Source organism: Wyeomyia smithii, chromosome 2, assembly GCF_029784165.1.
Source record: "Wyeomyia smithii strain HCP4-BCI-WySm-NY-G18 chromosome 2, ASM2978416v1, whole genome shotgun sequence".
Taxonomy (NCBI): Eukaryota; Metazoa; Arthropoda; class Insecta; order Diptera; family Culicidae; genus Wyeomyia; species Wyeomyia smithii.
The window spans coordinates 14,489,265-14,508,160 of NC_073695.1; the positions used below are offsets into that span (position 1 = coordinate 14,489,265).

The following is an 18,896-nucleotide window of genomic DNA, read 5'->3' on the forward strand; positions in this document are numbered from 1 at the left end:
GTGCTGCGCATTGCTCCCGTTATAGTCTCTCATCTTGGAGTTGGTTTGACTTAGGAATCCTGGATGCTCGACGTAAGTGTGCAGATTTTTTTCCTTTCTTGTCTTCCATTTAGCACTACTGTTCCAAACTTCACGTATCGAGATGAAACTTTCAACACTAAGAAGCGTATAGCTCGTAAGCAAATAGCTGTCAAAACATTGCAATTCCCACCACTGGGAGGCGCTCCTCTCGGACTTACAATATGTTCGGTTTCCGAATGGAGTAATTTTTGATATATGTATTTCGGGAAACGAGATGATATCCAGAGGCCTTAAATTGACCTCAGATATCATTTTCAATCTTATCAGGGCTACCGCATTATTTCCAAATGTCTAATGTCGTTTACGTTTTTGCGGTCTAGCTACCCCGCGAACTACATTTTGTCCTATTGCTGTTTTGTTTTTCCTTTTCCGGACTATCCCGGACTACCCTTTTTCTGTCCCGGACAGTCCGCGAAAGAAACAGAGTGCAGTTTTGAAGACACCAACACATTCGCACATATGTGTCAAAATCAAAAAAAAAAAATGTGTCAAAATCGTTTGAACGATTATCAAGTTCTCCGCGTGTCAAACATCAGGTTGGATTTTATTTATTTTATTTTGTTATTTTGTCATTTTCAGTAAATTGACCAAATAATGACCAAAACAAAAGTGACAGCTACTTCTGGTATTACGCACACCATTGCAACTGCTCGGAAAGTGTTTTTTTTTTTCAGCTGCAAATTGCAGTCCGGGACGAACGAATTCGACATAAGTGTCTATCATTTGTAAGTATGAGAAGCCTCACACTGCCCAACTGACTCGCCTTTACATTCTTAGTACCTTGGACTGGTATGAACATTTGCACTGCCAATTGACAGTTCGTCAATAGATCATTGCGATGTTGTCATCAATGGAATTTTGGTAGATTCTTGTAAACAACCTTTCTGAACCGTTAAAAAGTTAGGTTAGGTCGTGCCTTGCAATGATCTATAGCGGGCTGCGAGGCGGACAGCAATTTATTGATTGAAATTTAATAATAGTTCTGCTTCAAAGCATTATTTGAAAATTTTCCAAGAATGAAACGGTGCAAAATTTTTAGAATGGTCGAAAAAACGATATATTTGGTTAGCCTATAAGGCTTGAAAATGATAGTTTGACCCAATAAGTCGATTGATCGGCACATATGGATGCTTCTGTCAAAATCCACATCTTCACATCAACCAGATTAACTAAAAATCACAATATTTTAAAGTTAGCTGATGCATAGAGAATAAATAGAGCAACTAATATACTAATATACCAGCCGAAGGTAGGCAGATATTCACTCAAGGTATAGAAACATTTGCCTTGTATCTTCAACAATGACTAAAAAATGAACAACATAAATATAAGAAATGCTGATACAATGACAAAGCTACTCCTGACCTTGAAAGTAGGGGCACACCACATTCCCGTCTAGCGATCATGGCATGCTGTGTTAACTCACTACCAAGCCTATATAATGAATGCCACTTTGACTTTTGACGAACGGTTTGCACAGTGTTGCATTCGGTTCCATGCAGAGGCGACGCAGCCTTCTTAGGTTTATTCTACTGAGCTTTTTCCGAACGTAACATGAAACAAGATATCCCATTACCGTCGACAACGGAGCTTGTCACTCGTTGAAAGCCGAGCCTACTAAGCACCGCTCCCGCCCACACTGAAAACGCAAAAGAAAAACCAGACGTTCGGCTAAAAGGGAAACCGGGTAGCAGCCAGTCAACAGGTTAGTGGCATTTATCACACGTCACGTTCTCGGCTGCCGGGGCTTGTGCAAACGATGGTTCTAGATTCCCGCTTTGAAGTTAGGCAGGTGGAAAGTGTCGCAATCTGTCACGCGATCCGTGCTGCCCAGCTGGTGCTGCCGATGTGGGTGGGGGCCTCGCGACTCCTGGCGGGGATCTTTATGTAACCAGCGAGAACAGTTGAAGCTAAAACGAAGCCAATGCAAAGCCGGGGAATATCCTACCAATGGGTAAATGGGTGGCGGTTGAGGCCGAAGCGAACAAAGTTCGCTTTAATCTGCTGCTGGTGTAGAGCTACGGATGATGTTTTTACGAAAAATGTCTCTTATTTTACTTTAACGTCTGACATTGGACCACATTAACTAAAAACTTTCTGACAATATAACCGGTCGGCGGACGTTATTTTGGTTAGTGACTCATTCAATCAGTTCTAATGACACGTAGCATTTTCTATACGGCTAAGGGCACACAAAAAGAAGACATTGTGGAACTTTTTTCTTGTTCCTGCCCAATCCAACGAAGAGCAAAGTTTTCGCGAAAATAATGAAGAGTGTAATATCATTTTTATCCATTCAGATACTCACGGTGAGGCAGCAACAGTTGGTCGCTTGTTATATCGATTTCAAAGCACCTCCCCATGGGAAGCTGCGTGTGGGTGGTGAAATGAAAAGTCGGCTCACGTTCAACGATCCGCTCTTCGGGGGTGCTTTTATTTCCACCTGGTGGAATCACCGGTAGGCTCTGTATTGGAGTAACCGAATCCGGATAAATGCTGGATATTATATTTTACATTTGGTTTAGGTACCATTGTAAAGAGATTGAATATCATATGCGTTTAGAAATTGGAAAACTGTACCTTAAAGTTAATATTTTGTTTAGGAGTTTTCAAGTAAAATTAAGCTAGGGATTTTATAATACTTTTAGCATAATAATCATCATCATCATTACCAAATTAGGTTTCGTGTGCCCTCAAATTTATAATGCAGTTGTTGCAAAATAAATTACAAATTGTCTGCTGTTTTGATGCTTTGAAATGATAAAAGCCTTGAATTATTCAAGTGATGCAGAAGCTAAGATTATTTTTAGTCCCTCTTGTAATGCTGCTTCCTAGAACTCAGTAAGAAATATTTACGCTCTAGTTTACCAAGACCTTCAGAAATAATTGGCTTAATCTATCAATTACTACTATAACCTATATGGACTAGAGTGCTCAAGCGTGATCATATTGTAGTTATAGATAGTAGATTGTAGCAATAGTCAATAAAATGATGTCAAGAGGAATTTCCACCAACGTCAAACTAACTGCCGGAGAAGAAATAAATCATCCAGATATGGAATGCGTAGGCAGTTTCCTGCTAAACAAGGTGGGTTGCATTTTCTGTTACATCACATTACAAATGTATCAATTTATAAGACGGTTTACACAACAAATATTTTACAAATTGCTGTAGCGATAAAATTTCAATCTTTCCTAATGAAATAATACTGGCTGGACTAGAGACGTGAAAACATCACCATCAAGAGAGCAAAAGCAGCCCGAAGGCATCATGTCGATTGAATTGAGTACAATTATTGATTGAAAACTTGATTGAATGAAAAAAGAAAACAGCTTCAACAACCAGCTTCGCAGAGGGTGCTCTCAACAAGGCCACTCGAGTCACCTGTTGATATCTTGCCTCTGAAAACTACTTGAAGTCGATTGTAAATATTTGCTGGAGACGCTTGGTGGTCCATAGCGTGTAAGCCTGGTGTATATCCGCTTCCAGGCAATGACAGTGCAAAACTAATTATTTTAATGTACACGGTCATCTATTAAGATTTATACGATAGCTTTCAACACAAGAGGGGATGATAGATTCTACCATTTATAGCTAAACTGAATATGCAACAGATTCGCAGCACGGTTTTCTCAGAGCACGTAACAAAAGATGAGAGAGACACAGATTAGATACGAGACTCATTGAGGAAAGATCCTGCCTGATTGTAGCGGGGTGTGATTGTTTGCGTGAGACCTTTTCCATTTTCCAGGATTTCCGTACGCGCATGTCCACCAATTCATGAATGATGAACAGTGTGCTTTGGCAGTGGCAGTGTGCAGTGGCGATTGGCGGTCAAAATGAAACCATTTACACTATTATCTAATCTATCGCGCAGTAGGAGCTGAAGCTTTTCCCTCAGCTGCGACCCACTATCCGGTCCGAAATGCGATGAGAATAAAACGAACGAGAGAACCTTTCGTTGGTCGTGTAACGAGCGAAAAACTCTTCTGAACACTAACACCTCTGGCACTCGTATAAAAAGCTTTCCGAGAGGATTTTCCATTCACAATCAGTTGATTTTTCGAAGCAGTAACACCGTGACCCGAGTCACGCAGGACTGACCTTTCCTGTGCCCAGTTTTCCTGCCTATGGTGGGCAGGTTGGTGTGAATTTTTCCCAGCAAACCTACCAGTCAGAAAGGTAGTGCAGTGAGTACCAGTGGCAATTTTCCCATCCAGAGTGACTAATTTGAAGTGAATTAGTGGTATTTAGTGACATTGGACCCACATCGGAGTCAAAGAAGTGGGACTGTTGATTAGGGCGCAATAAAGTTTTAATATGTGCCAGTGCTAAAGCGTCGGAAGGTAGAGAAGCAAATTGGAAAATTCGTCACTCGGTGAGGCCCGACAACTGTGTTTCTTCGTGCATCCCATCGAGGACGACGACGACGAGGACGATCAGGGAAATAAATTCCACAATAGGGTAATTAATTCACTTCTTTTCTTTTATGGGGCTAGACAACGCGTTATTGTTATCGCAGGCTTCCACCATGTTGAGGTCGAGAGCTTTCCTGGGATATTTTCCGCAGTCGGGTAAGGGAATATTAATACGAATAGCGACCATTGATTTTCTCGGTCAAATATATTAATTGCGTGGAAAAGTACCGACCCCAGAAGACAGTGGGGGAACAAACAAGATCTACTTTTCGACCTTTTTGCTCAAAAGATCTCTTTTTACAAGAATCTAATTACCAAGGTACTTAAAACGATATTTCTAGAGAACGTTTCGAGCAAAAAAGCTCAAGTAGCTGTAGCTTTTTTCGTTTGAACTCTGACCTTTTTTTGTGTTTCCGAAGAAAAGAAATAATGGCTACATAGTTCGATTGCTACTTAAAACGAGTTTGGTCTCGTTATTATATTAAGTTTTCCGCTGCTTTCAGAAAGTTCTAAAAGAACACTTTGTGCTCCGGAAAACTTCCAATGCAGTACGCGATAAGAGGATATAATAATGCAAGCACAATCATATTTCACATCGGACTGTATCTGATAACATTCCCTCTTTATTTTAATAAACCGCAAAACTTTCTACCGATTGACGATTGTAAAATCAGAATCTCCACACCCCATGCCTCGGTACAATCAATCATACCAAGCAATTACTTACAAATTAAGTACGATTCATCGCTTCGAGCCCGCTGCTGGAAGCGTAACTCAAATAATCTGATTTCACGCAGCGTGAACACAGTACGCTCCGGCGCCATTCAACAACAAGGACCTTTCCATCGGGCTCTGTCAGTAGACCCACGGCAAGCCGGTTTTCCTCGACCGACGCTAAGCCCACTATCGCAAACTCTGGCTCGGGCGGGTAGGTACTCGTTTTGTATCGTTTCTAGCGAACAGAAGGAGATAAATTGAGGTTAATAAATGAAATTTCCATTTCCTGTGCGCTCCGATTTGCCTCGGTATGTTTGTATAAATATAAACACCCGGCCTCCCGGTCTGATCAACTACTTATTCATGTTGTCCCTTCGGGACGAGGACGAAGCCCGATTGCTTGCCTGCTTACTAACCGTTAATACCGATCCGAAGTGGGGTTTAAAGAATGAGCAACAGAAGTCAAGCCACTAGGGCAAATCAGATTGCGTTAAACTGTCCTTGTCGTTTTGGAGTTTCGCATGCGGCGATAAACGGAAATTCTATTTTGCTGTAGGGGTCTCTTTTGGGAAAGTCCCAGCATCATTAAGTTGTCATTTTAATGCACGGAGGCGTTTTGAAAAGTGATCCCTATTTAGTTGAATAAAGTGTATTTGATCCTAATTAGCTTGTGCCTCGTCTGGAAGGTAACTTTGAAATACTTATCAAGCTTTATGTACTCTGGAAACCAAATCCCTCAACAATCAGAAAACAAAAGCGTCCATATCTGGAGAGTTAAGAGCTTAGTGGATCATCAAAATCTATGTCAGGTACGATAATTGACCAGAGCATTGCTATGATTAACTTAACAAAAGACTGTTAACTGAGCTCGGAAGGGCGTCAAATGGTCGCAGAGTAATCGCTCGCCGGGTTGGTCGCTTCTACGTTTGCTAATGGGAAAACTTCATATAAATCTCTGGAGACTTTACGCACTTCCGAGCTGGCTCGAGACAGCACAATCCACAGCAACGATTAAAAAGCTACAATCATTCATTTATTTTCAGTTTGAGCTCTAGGTCAAACCTGTGTTGACGAACGATCGACAAAAGCGAAAAAAAAATCTTTTGAATTCAAACTGGAAACATCTCAAGCATCCAGTAGGTATATGAATTGTAGAACGACTTCCCATTTGAGCCTTTCTATGTTAGTTTTAACAACTTTGGCAGTATAAGGCCGAGCGTTGTCATGCAGTAGAATTACCCAACAAATACACAGCATACCTTCCGCAGCGTGTATACTCAACCGTACCGATGGCGTAGAAGCGAGTCCAGGCAGTTCCCAGGACTTTCTTTTCTTTGGGTTGCTTTAATAAATCCATTTTTCATCACTCGTCACGATGCGATGAAGGAAACCGTTCCTTTTTGCCCCTGGCGTAGTTGTTCTCGGGCGAAAAAGGACGCTCAACGTCCCGTGGCTTAAATTCAAAAGAAACTCAAGTTATTTTCTTTTTGAATCATTCTCAAAGCTGGTAATTGTTTGGGAATAGCATGATGGGTAACTTCTAATACCGAAGCAAGCTGTTCCTGCGTTTGGCATGGGTCCTTATCGCGCAAATCCTCATAATTGGGCATCTTCACGTAGACAGTCGGCAACATCTAAATTACCGCCTATAGAGACACTAAACTAATGATGGTATTCAAATTTTGAAAAGTGTATTAGTAGATGGTCAAATATCGAAAGAATGAAAACTAACATTATATTCTACTATCAACTTCAAAAGTAAATAATAAATTTAATCGTTCGCAAATACGGATTTCGAACTACGACTTATGGTCTTTATCAGTGCACATGAATTTCTAAACTTTGAGCTACATCTGATTTTCGTAGATTATAGAAAAATGCTATTCGAAGTCAATGCATATCCATTAGATTGTCCCAAAATAACGTTTTGTCAGATATTCTGGGGGCTCAAAATCTTTTGTATGGCAACAACTCTCGCCTACTAGGTTCGATTTTTAGTTCAGACAAGATTTTATTGTGAATAAGTGAACCCAGTTCTCAGTACTATTTATTCGAATCCTCTGTTTTTATTATATGTAGTAACTTTCAGATGCAGTGAATCAACTTTTCAAGTTCACAAATCAATAAATATATCATCCATCCAATTGTTCGATTATTTCAGCTGTTTATTTACGTCATAAAAGATTTATTATTAACATTATTTAAATAGTCAACAACAGATGCCTTGACCGAGTTGTTTTGATATTTACGGTTTTTAGCCACGGTTAACAAAATTTGATACTTTTCTTTATTGGTAGATGGCCCGAAATCCCCTGCGGGATTATTTACTACACACAAATTCTCGCATTTTTCTTTAATTTTTATGTACTCAATATTATTGCTCCAATTCTCAGGGTCTTCTTTAGGTAGAGCGTTTACCTCTTCTTTCAAAATTTCGAAAAACTGGAGCGACTGGTCAGCGACAAAATCGTGTAACTGAAATTCCATTTTGAAGTTTTCAACTCGGTTCAGATAAATTTACGAGCATTTTTCGCTTTATATCGTTACTGACCGCGTTGTCGAAAAATGCCAGGCAAATATTAATCTCCGACAAATACCATAGGTGGTTTGTGATTTTATTATATGCAACAATATCAGTACTCTCAAAAACAGATTTTATTTTTACCCTCACGAAGCTTGATACCTCTTGTTCAAAAGGCTGAAGTGTGTTGGACGATCTCTTTCGGGAATCGCCTGTTAAAATGTCTTTTTCAACTTTAAGTTTGGGCGACATCGTTCAGGCTTCCAGGAACGGAATAAATACTGGTTAATCTGCAGCGCCTACTATGTATATTGATACAGATTCAAACAAACTAATGTCGCTAAGCAGTCGTAGTCAAGAATGATTGACTCGATGTTGTATACACTGAAGATTCTTCTATTTTACGATATTCTTTCCATATTAAAACTCGAATAGCTCAACAACGATTCATGATAGTATTTTTGTGTCTTCTGTTGAGTTAATTTTAAAATATCTCGTTAAAAGTAAGTTTTTAAGTGAAAATTGTTCGTTATTGATTATTTAGAATATATTCAGTTATACATTCAGTATTCAATAAGTTGAAAATATCTGAGTCGGCCATTTTCGTTATTTTTAATGCAAATTATTGGTATGTTATCGAAATATAAAACTTTGTTATTCATATAGTCTTGAAGAAACAATATTTTGGTATTATTTTTTGTTATTTTACCAACTATGTAAACCATATTAAGATCAAAATGAGGTGTGTTTTCAATATCTGGTTGTGATATTATAATGATATTTTCTCCTGCTCGGGATAGTATGGCTAGCGTAAAGTTTAGTCCGCTTTTTAAAGGTTTAATTTCAGAAAACCCCAAAATTAGGAATTTTCAGGAGAGCTAAAATATTTATAATAATGAAATTTGAGCCAGAACAAGCCGAAATATTTTTTTTTTTTTTTCTTTTAGTTTGGACTCCGTAAAATGCGCAAAAAATATATTTGGGTCCGGGTTTACAGGATTTTTAAGTGATAAAATTATTTTAAAATAAAAAAAAACATGAAAAAAAATTTTTTTCATAAAACTCTAATTAGCACAACGACTAAACATTATCCAGAGTTGTCGCCATACAAAAGTTTTTTTGCTACACCATAACCAATCATTTTCCGGTTGAGCCCCCAGACTTTTTGACAAAACGTTATTTTGGGACATCCTAATATCCATCGTTTGAAATATGTTCAGCCACTTTTGATTTGAAAAGTTGTGGTGAATCATGTTTTGGAACTTTACATGTTTTTGTAACTTCTGCAAGTGTTCTTTGAAACCTATTCCTAGTTTTCGTTTGGTTGTATTGGGCAACAAACTATATCGCAGTAACAGTTTGCAATTTTTCGAAATTTCCGCTTTGTTCAGGGTATCAATGAAATCCTTAGTAGATTCCAGTTTTGATTTTAGTTAGGTATTCCTACTAGTGTAGACACTCTCAATCCCAATATTTTACGTCAACGTCAGAATCGATTACAACAGATACACTTTTCAGATCTTCTCTAATTGTTGTGAGTATTGTAAAAAAATCCCTAAATTTGTCCCGCTTCGTTTTCTTCTAAATGGCTAGGTTGCAGCTTTCATTATAACCACTTAGTCTGGCAATTACGAAAATATATTCCCTTTGCTTGGGGCTTTACTGAGAGGTAAAGTTTCCATACGGTGGATCACTTGGTGGAAAGATGCCATTTTGTGCTGAAAGGAATGGTTTTGTATTTGTGGGTTTCCCAAGAATCCAAAATTGTAAATCCGTAGATTTTTCGACTACAACGACGCTTAGAAAAGGAAGTCTGTTGTTCAGTTCTTTTTCTATTGTGAAATTTATATCTTTATGGTTGTTATTAGGAAGAAAGTTTCAAGATCCGCCCCACATATTTCCATCACCAAACTGGTTACTGGTTCTCTTCTCTAATATATGTTCTATATTTGCCATGAATAGTTCACATAAATGAGAAATTTTTTATTTTTCATGCAAAGACGTGTTAGCTTTAAAAATCTGTTGACTTTCTTCTTCCAAGTGTTACCACAATATTGGAAAAGAAGCCAAAACCCTTAAAAGATTGAAGGTTTCATTCACTGGCACGCTGGGGAATAGAGTCGTTACGTCGAAAAAAAAACTATCATTTCATCAGCTTCGATGTTACCCAAAGATTTCAAATTTTCAACAAAATTTCCTGAGCTTTTAACAGATCGACATGGAAATTCATTAAACGTAGCTCAGAACACTTTCACTAGCCATTTAGCCAATTTTTATGTGGGCCTCTTTTTAGGGGCCCTTATGCAGACATAATTTTTCTCATTCAATAATAGGTTTGTAAATTTCAGGAAGACCGTTTATTCTTAGAAGGACTGGATATAAAACATAAAGATTTTGTGAAGCATAACCCAAAGTTATCCTGCATTCTTTAATTGTATTTTCGACACGTTTTACCATATCATAAAGAGAGTTATTTCGCAATTGCCAATATGAACCACTATCAATTTTTGGGTCATTCGTTCATCATAGTCAATCCATGATGACGGTTTTGTTCCCCTTATCTACTTTTATATAACTAACTTGTTTTTTGAGAAATTTTACAACTGTCTTCATATCAGACGAATTTTCATAAAATGGAAGCGTTTCAGTAATTTTTGAGAAAATTTGGCGTAATTCATCAGATTATGCTAGAAAGTTTGCAGCTGTTCACCCCCGCTTTGATGTCAACAATTGGCTATTCAACTTTTGGTCGTGAAGAAATTGAAAAGTTGAGACCTATATTCAGAATTTACTACCTAACATTAATTAGAATAACTTTTAAAATTCTTTGCATCTAATTGTCTATCCCACATACCTACTAATACTAGTAAATTAAATTAGGTTTCCCGCTATGCTCTTTATCAATCCACATATGCACTGATAAAGACTACAAGTCGAAGTTCGAAATACGTATCTAAGGGCTCGCGATCATGGGCGCAACTAAGGAAAATTTCTAGGGGGGGCTAGTCACTTAAAAAAGAGAAAAAAGAGTTTGAATATGCTTATTTAATAACGCTTAAAATAGTCTCGTAAAAGCAGAAAAAAATCACTTCGGGTTAGAATCTTCGAAGATGTACTGGATATCTTGAACACATCGTCAACGCCAAGCTCTTTCAGCAACAATGATTCGATATTGAGGAGAGCTAGATTTGGTAAACGGCTGGGCAGTGCTTTTTAACAGTTCACCAGTACTAGTTAGAAGAAAATAGACCCCAGTGTGGTTCAAGGCATATTGCCCTATTCCTACCTCCACGTGGTACCAACTGGGATACGAGCAACCAAGGAAAAACCGGTAAACCGGTGGGGTAGTTGTTCTCCTAGAGAGCAGCTTGTCTGCGCGTCTACCTCACAGGCTAGGGGCGGCTCAAACAGCGACTGATCCGGACCGGATGGTTGAACTATGAAATGCGGTGTCTCGCCATCGCAGCCCTAGTGAGGCAGCATACTAAAATAAACATACTACGGAGAATCAAGAATTCAAAACGAACCGGAACAATCGGCAATGACCCAGCCGACGAAATAAGGACGACGATTAGAAGCTCAGTACATGTAACAGTAGATCGCTTAACGACCCGGATGTCGACCGAATTCTGCTGGATCAGCTAGAACCCCGCCACTTCGACATCGTCGCGCTCCAGGAGCTTTGCCTGAAAGGAGAGAAGGTACGGTGGATTTGACGCCGCAAGGCACAGTACCACCAAAGCGGCAGGCAATCAGCGACAGGTTGTGTTTGTTGAGAATTAAGAGCCGGTTCCACAACTACACTATTTCCGATGTGCACTGCCCTCACGAAGGAAGACCTGATGCAGGGAAAGAAGCGTTCTACGCACAGCTGGAGAAACTCTACGATAGCTGCTCGCGTAGAGATATCAAGATCGTCGTTGGGGACATGAACGGAAGGATAGCCTTATATAAACCGGTTATCGGCCCGCACAGCCAAAGTCACTTCTTTCTTCGACCAACGTACAGCAAAACAAATTGACCACGTTCTCAACGACGGCCCGTTCTTCTCAGACATTACAAACGTACGCACCAATCACGGTGATGATCGGACACGACCACTTCGATACAAAAAACTACAAAACCCTGATAACCGGTTGTCCTCTATGGAAGTCCTTTTGATATTTTCGAACAGAAGGTGCCTATCGGCGAACAGAAGGTGACTATCTACGGAGGAGCACAAGCGGACGACGGATAATGGCTACAGCGCATGAACCATGAGTTACAATCGCTGCTTGGAGAGAACCCCATTGCACACCTGGCGAAAGACAATAGGTTGCGGTGGGCCGGTCACATCTTAAGAATGCCGGACGACAACCATGTGAAATCACTTCTTTTCAGCAACCCTACCGGCACAAGAAATTAAGGGGCGCAGCGTGCATGATGGCTCGACCAGATCGAAAGAGACTTGCGAGTGATGAGACGTCTGGGGAACTGGTGAAACACAGCCCAAAACCGAGTAAACTGGCGACTTCTTGATACAGCACGAGTTACTACAGCTCTCGTCTGACTGGTAAAGTGAGTAAGAGAGCAAGGGTTGAGAATCGATCCTGGGTGCAGAACTAGTTCTTAGCCAATGAATGACGACATCTCAATTTGTGTTGATTTTGATGCTCTGATAAGTAGTATGGAATGTATATATATTGAATACAATCATTCTCTGGGAAATTCTAGGGGGGGGCTAAACACGTTCTAGGGGGGGCTTCAACCCCTCCTAGCCCCCCCGTAGTTGCGCCCATGCTCGCGATGATTACTATGATTAAGCAAAATTAAAAAACTCACAAAATTTCATTAGTCTAATGTTATTTCGCGTAAGTAAACGATTCCATTTATAATTATTTCGTTGTTTATTGCATACGAGAACTTTTTTTCCTAAAACGTAATTTCTGGAATAATAAAAATTGTTGAAAAATAAATTCTGCAATTCTTTTAGAAGTTGCCATCTTACAATTCAAAATGGTGTCTGAGGTCAACTTTTAGCTTAATGCATCATTCTGGTTAAAGAAACACTCTTATTGGGTGGTATTTGGTCACTTTAGCCTATTTTTCAGAAACCGGAAGTCATTCTGGTTGAAAAACACCCATATTTGGTTGTTTTTGGGTCATTTTCGGCAGTTTTCCAGTCACCAAAAGTAGCCATTTTACAACTCAAAATGTTGTCTGAGGTCGATTTGTGGTTACAGTGCATCATCACGGTTTCGGAAATACCCATATTTGGTGGTATTTGGTCATCCCTCGCTGTTTTTCAGAAACCGGAAGTCATTCTGGTTGAAAAACACCCATATTTGGTTGTTTTTGGGTCATTTTCGGCAGTTTTCCAGTCACCAAAAGTAGCCATTTTACAACTCAAAATGTTGTCTGAGGTCGATTTGTGGTTACAGTGCATCATCACGGTTTCGGAAATACCCATATTTGGTGGTATTTGGTCATCCCTCGCTGTTTTTCAGAAACCGGAAGTCGCAATCTTGGATTTTAAAATGGTGTTCAGAGACAATTTCTGGCCTCTGAGCGTCAGTCTGGTTAAAGAACACCCATATTAGGAGGTATCCTGTCATTTTCGTCTTTTTTCCAGTCACCGGAAGTCGCCATCTTGAAATTCAAAATGTTGTCTGAGGTCGATTTGTGGCTTCAGTGCATTATAACAATCCCAGAAATACTCATATTTGGTCATTTGCCGCTGTTTTTCAGAAACCGGAAGTCGCCATCTTGAATATCAAAATGGCATTTGGAGACCATTTCTGGCCTCTGAGTGTCATTCTGGTTAAAAAAAAACACCCATATTGGGTTGTATTTGGTCATTTTCGGCAGTTTTCCAGACACCAAAAGTCGCCATTTCACAACTCAAAATGTTGTCGGAGGTCAATTTGTGGTTTCAGTGCATCATCACAATTTCGGATATACTCATATTGGGTAGTATGGTCATATCCCGATGTTTTTCAGAAACCGGTAGTCGCCATCTTGGATTTTAAAATGATATTTGGAGACATTTTCCGGATAGGAACCGGAAATTTCCATCTTAAATTTAACAATGGCGTCTGGAGTCGAAAATTTTTCTTACTCTCAGAAACATATCAAATTTGGTTCCATTTGCTTGATTATTTCTCGAGATGTGCAGAAATTTGTGTAGAACCCCTCCTTTCAGAAGAAGGAGTGTCGAAACATTATAGACATCTTTGTAACCCCTAAGAATATTCACCTGCCGAATTTGGTTCCATTTATTTGGTTAGTTCTCGAGTTGTGCAGAAATTTGTGTTTCATTTGTTTGGAACTCCTCCCTTTTAGTAGAGGGAGGGGTATCAAACCATAGTGGATATATTTGTTATCTCTAAAAACATCCACCTGCATAATTTGGTTCCATTTGCTTGGTTAGTTTTTGAGATATGCATGAGTTTGTGTTTCATTTGTATGGGACCCCTCCCTTCCAGAAGAGGGAGGGGTCTCGAGCTATCTTAGTCACCTTTCTCGGCCCCTAAAACCTCTATATACAAAATTTCACGCCGATCGGTTCAGTAGTTTCTAAGCCTGTATGGTTCAGACAGACAGACAGACAGAGCTGCATTTTTATATGTTTAGATTCCTTCTGAGTTTCGTGGGGCTCGCAAACTAAGGTACCACATCAAAATTCAGCCGCTCCATCTCCTCCTTCGAGTAGCAGGCCGACGCCTGATCCGACCGCGTCTTCACTCTAATGGTGCTTCTTGATGAACGACGCAACTACCGGCAGGCATTTCGTACTACAAATATTCCCAGCCAGTCCGAAGCGAAAAGCGAGCAGCTTTGACATCCCCTTCTCGCTGATTGTTAGCCACAGCAGCACCTTTTTAGGAAACTTGGTGTGTGGAATGAACTTCACCTCGGAGCTCACTTCCTTCGTGGGGGAAATGAAATACGAAGTGCCCTGCCAGTTGTTGCCATCCAGGGTGTGATAGGTCACGGCGTTCATCACCACCACCACGTCGCTATTCGTCTAGTAAATCGACTTGATCATCTTATTTAGCCGCGGCGGGGTACCGTGCTTTGAACGCTCACACTCCTGAACGGAGCAGCTTCAGTTTTCGTCATCACTTCATTCAAAATAATGCCATTTCTTCATGTTATTTTTTACATTTATTTAGAAGCTTGAAGGTTGTATCTAGTATGAAATTTTGACAGTTTTCTATTGAAAACTATAGAATTGCTCTAAGTGGTATACATTCAAAGTTTAAGCTATTTTAAAGAAAAATAGGGTGTGGGACTAGTTCGGCGGGGCGTTTTTCGTCATATATTTCTCATTAGAAGAAGCAAAAATTAAGACGAAGAAACCCCTTGACGAGCTAGTCCCACACCCTATTCAAGAAATTTGAAAATTCTCTACTGCGCGTCTTAGCAGAGTGATCTAAGAAATCAAAAGAAAGAATAATCAGTTTCCGTTAGACTCTACTAGAAATTTGGGAATTTCTAGTAGAGTCTAACGGGAACTGATAATTCTTTCTTTTGATTTCTATTCAAGAAACTTAAAAGTTGGATAACTCCGAGTAGATTGACGTTAGGGCATATGCGTAGAAGAATTTTCTTCGTCAAATGTAACTCCTGAAATACTCTCAAAAAGAAATCAATCACCCTGTATATGTTGCCGTAAGACGCACGCGTTTTTCTATCAAAAACTTATACATAAATTGTCTATCATTATATCAAGCACAGGTAAAGTGAATTGGTGAAGTCTCAGGAGTAAGCTGGTCTAATCATAATACAAAGCAGGCCTTCGCAATATTTTTTCATCAAATGTTAATGAAACTTTCTGAAAATCTTCAGAAGAAGTTGTTTGATGATACTGGTTGAATTTGAAGTTATTTTACGTTGAATAGTGAAGCAATCTCGCATATGAACATTAGGTCCGATGATAGTACATTTTCGGTTTGGTCCGATTATGGTACAAATAACTATTATGAGTACAACTTTGCTTCCACCGTTTTTCTCTAAATCTGATGCTTTATTGTACAAAATTTTTCCGCACTTTTCTGGCAGCATGCGGATTTCGTAAAACTGCTCATTTTTCGAAATGACCATTATAAGCATCACAAGCACCAATTCAAAACTTCAACTTTCATGAAAACGGAAATGCTCGTTGGCTAGACCGTATGCCATCAATCGGAATAGGTGGTACTCGGATAAACAACGTCTTAACAGTACGGCGGTGGAGTAAGACCTCCCACTCAAGCGTTTCCAAATATTTTGCGACATGAGTTATTGACACGCTTAAGAATGACTTTTTCGTGTCTTTCGTTGTACTCTTCCCTCTTTTCCTTCGGTTTTCGGCTAAAACGCACCAATTGCGTTCGGTATCGATCTCCTGTCATGGTTTCAATTGTCTTAAATAGCTTCGAGAACCCTCACCTTATTTTCACTACCGTCAAAATCATTGCTTCGCCATACGTATTCAACAATTTGGCCGCAGATTTCTTCGAATTAAAAAAAAGAGCAACACTTCCTACAAATGCGAGAGTTCGGGTGAAAACAGTGATTCTCAATCGAGAACAAGTTTATAATATAAACAGATATGCTCAAATGTTTTGATGAGATTTTGTTGACAGTTGTCTACGACTATTGTGTATCGATTCTGATCAATTCCTAGAGGCATCTACTGAGACATGGCGATTGCAAAATTGTAATTACATTACATTAATTACATGAATTGAATCGTTTCCATTAATTCCAAAAAGTGACTGACACACAAACCATACCTAGTGCGCAAGTTTTAGATTCTCTTTAAAAAAATTCTCGAGACCTATAGTTCATAAATTATGTCTGAGTGTTTACAAAACGGTACAACCCACCGAATTGTAAAATGATGCATGCTTGGGAATTATTTGAACTAGCTTAGTCAACGTTTTAACGCTGCAATTCAAAGCATCCAAAAAGAATCTTTGTGCAATTGTGTATAAAATGAGCGAGGTTCTGGTAGTCAGGCTACTCGACCATGATATTTTCGCAATCACTTGTTTATTAACAAAAAATGCTAGAAAAAAAAACAACAGAAAGTACAGTAAACATTTTGTTAAAACTTTCAGAATAGTGAATATTTCCAGTAGAAGGTATCTCAAAAGAATTTGAAAATGAACATGAGAGTGTTTTAGGCAACAAAACATAGAAAAATAAAATAACAATTAAAACAAACCATAATAAACCTGTACCGCAGATATTTTGTTCCCCAAGTGTTCGTAAAAAAATAACAAACTTTATAGTTGTATGTTTTGATTAATCTCCCTGAATCATTTGAATTTTAAAAAAACACACAATAACTCTTACTAGTGATACCAACCACCGACATAGACGCTGAAAAATAACCTTATTAGCTCTAATTATTCCAAAAAAAAAAAAACAGTGAACCTGTGATATTAGACGATTATGTATTTATGAGTAGGCTACTCATCCTACTCATAAATACATAAGTGTTTTACTCAGAAGGTATAGCACAAAAACAATCGTTATAACCATGATTGAACTTTTTTCGGCCTCTGAGTTGTTTTAAGTAGGGCGTTTTTTCACGTACCTTTTTCTAACTCGTTGATCCTACCTGAAGAGTATTACAACCAACCCGACAGAGAAAAATCGATACGGGTCCATGTCCACAATACCCACTTTATATTCTCTTGATGTGTTTTCTTCCACTGATGTGATTGTCACACACATTAGTGATTTCAAAGTCGAGAAACCGCAGACTTTGCCGTGCTGGAAATGTTAACGAATGCGAAAGAAATAACCGTAAAACACGTAAAACACAATGCTTATTATAAAAATACACTTTCTGTCATAGAATTCTGTATAAAAAGCAGCTTACAAAATGAGCCGAGTTGAAAGTCAAATTACAATGCATTCTTGTCAGTCCTTAGACTGCATGTAAAGTGCATAGAAGATGTGTTACAAATGGCGCTGATATGCCGGAACGGGAGCGGAAGACAACAACACCCAAATGGCCGTAGGATGCAACCGTTCTACATTAACCACCCACACTATGAGAGGTTCCGGTGGCATTGGCACATCTCCGCACCCTTTTCCTCCCGCCTGGGTGGTTGAAAATACGACGGTCATGATGCTGGGTGTCCACTTCTTTTGCTCTTGCAGACACTAATGCATCGACAGAGTCCTTCCAGACGTCGTCGACACGACGACAGCGCCATGTATCTCTTTCTACCACTTTCTATCTACTATATGCCTTTGACTATCACCATTGATGGAGCACACATTATCCTCTGTCACCAGGCTAGCTTCTCGTGGTGAACCTTCTGCTTTTTTATTTTCTGTTGAAGGAATTTATTGCTTTCTTCCCGTTCAAAATGAAACGATTTATTGGAGATGAAATTAAACTTTTTATATTAGTATATTGGTTAGAAATAAAGTATTTTCATGGTAGCCATCACGACCTCTAGAAAAGGATGTGCCATGCATCCCGAGATGAAAGCACATGTCCGTGCCATTTCGAACCAATCACAATCCCTTTTGGCGAATCCGACGATAAGATAAAGAAGCAGAAACTGTAATCAATGGAAATTAAATTGAATAAACCTAAGCGAGTGAATGCTCCCTACAAAAAGTGGGAATCAGAGGGAAAAAGCAACCATCGCTACATAATCTTCCGGTTAAACCAAACCCGGCCACCCACTTGATGAGACTGATATCATCATCGTCATTGTGAAATCTGCTAGTCCCCCCGAAGGTATCTCCTCGGTCGGAACGGCTCTTGTGTATGTCATTCATCTCCGTTTTCCGTTTCCGTCACCTCACGTCGAACTGGGGCACCCAACCCACCGGGGGCGCTATAGTTCTCAACACGAGCATGCAAAAATGGACAACCAATCGAAAACGTAGAAACTAAGCCCTAATACCACTTTCGATCGGTACACAAGATTCGTTGATTTACTTCCGCATTGTCACTCGGTTGTCAGGTGGTGGCCCACATGAGTTGCTCGTAATCCTTCATGATTTGTGATTGGCATAGCGACGTTATATGCGGTTGAAGATTTGTAGTTTTCGGAAATCATTATTTGATTACGTGGAGAGATTTTAATCAATACACACAGAATAGAAATATAATTGTCTTTGACATCACTGGATTTCTGCACAAAGTCTTCTCCATTCCAGT

The 18,896-nt window shown here is 39.4% G+C and overlaps 1 protein-coding gene across 1 annotated transcript in view; it reads left to right on the plus strand.

Moving 5' to 3' along the window:
* Nucleotides 1–4,119: 4,119 nt before the first annotated feature.
* The window catches only part of LOC129722393 (uncharacterized), a 78,726-nt gene continuing 63,949 nt past the window's right edge, over nucleotides 4,120–18,896 (plus strand). Inside the window, exon 1 of the mRNA XM_055675799.1 lies at nucleotides 4,120–4,546. The gene's annotated coding sequence lies outside the window, so the exon portion shown is untranslated. The remainder of the gene's footprint in view (nucleotides 4,547–18,896) is intronic.